Raw genomic sequence first — 1,314 nt, 5'->3', positions numbered from 1 at the left:
CCAGTATTTTATTTAACTCAGGTAATCACTATTTTAAACAGTGTTTTTTTTTATTCTCTACAAGTTAGCCCTTGACTACAATCTCACCTGATGGTAAGTGATGATGCAATCTAAGATGGAAGCGGGTTAAGTTGTTAGGAGTAGAATGAAATCCACACTCCTTTCGTTTCTAAACGACATCGTACCGGAACGCTAAATCGCTTGGCGGTACGTCTTTGTCGGTAGAGTGGTAACTAGCCACGGCTGAAGCCTCCCACCAGCCTGGCCTGAACCAATCAAGTAAACCTCAATCAGCCCAGCCGGGGATCGAACCCAGGCCATCCGTCTTAAAAATCCACCGCGCACATCACTGCGCCACGGAGGCCGTCAGCAAGTAAGCTTCATTGGTCTCCATTGTTTAAAATAGAGACAGTGAATAGACTATAGTTGACTTTTTTTTTTAAATGGTCTTAAATAGTTCATTATCGCTCTAAAAGAACTATGACGTCACGGTCCGTAATTCAACGGTTTCATGACGTCACTATAACAAATCCCTTTAAAACAGAGCGTTTGACAAAAATATCAGTTAAACAATTAGCTTGACGTTTAGTACTTACATCAAGTGCACGTGTGTTAGTGACTTTACAAAATGGCCGACAGCGTTTTTGACGTTTGGAAAAATTTAAAAAATACGTGATAGTTAAATTAAATTTTATAAGAAATCCTTAATTTTTATTAATTGATATCGACATCTTTCGGACCCTTATTCCATGTACTACACGAAATTAATAATTTGATATGAGTCAACTAGGTACCGTAATAACCTATGTGTACTATCCTATAGGTACTTATCAGTACCTACAGTAAGTTTATACGTGAATATTGTTGCCTGCTGAGCTTATTTGATAATCTGATTGATAATCTGGATCGGGTTAGGGCTCAAGCCTTAGCCTCCTTGCTCGGGTAAGGCGCGGTGGAGTCTGAATATTAGCTCCTAGCTTGGCCATAACCATAAGTTTAAGTCACAGATTATTAGTTAAGTTCAAAAACCTGCCGGTGCCGGAATGGCACTATCGTAGCTAACACCATCTAAACGTCCACCAAGAACAAACTACGGGAAGAAGAATATTACTTACAAAGGTGCGAAACTATTTAATGTGCTACCAAAAAAAAAAAGAAAATAAAAGTGCATGTATGTATAATTACATTTAATTTACTCAATAACCAGTGATGCCACACATCTATGAAGTAGCCGCCGCACAGTAAATTTGTATCTATATAAAGGGGAATGCCCATCCCCGGCCCAGACCTACCCTAACCACCCGGCAATTTACT

The 1,314-nt window shown here is 39.3% G+C and overlaps 1 protein-coding gene across 1 annotated transcript in view; it reads right to left on the bottom strand.

The window, feature by feature from the left end:
* The window catches only part of LOC112054493 (calaxin), a 292,161-nt gene that overhangs the window by 216,697 nt on the left and 74,150 nt on the right, over positions 1-1,314 (bottom strand). The gene's annotated exons all lie outside the window — the stretch shown is intronic.

The sequence above is a fragment of the Bicyclus anynana genome, chromosome 1, assembly GCF_947172395.1.
Source record: "Bicyclus anynana chromosome 1, ilBicAnyn1.1, whole genome shotgun sequence".
In the NCBI taxonomy this organism is placed as follows: domain Eukaryota; kingdom Metazoa; phylum Arthropoda; class Insecta; order Lepidoptera; family Nymphalidae; genus Bicyclus; species Bicyclus anynana.
This window is presented reverse-complemented; position numbering and strand designations above follow the sequence as displayed.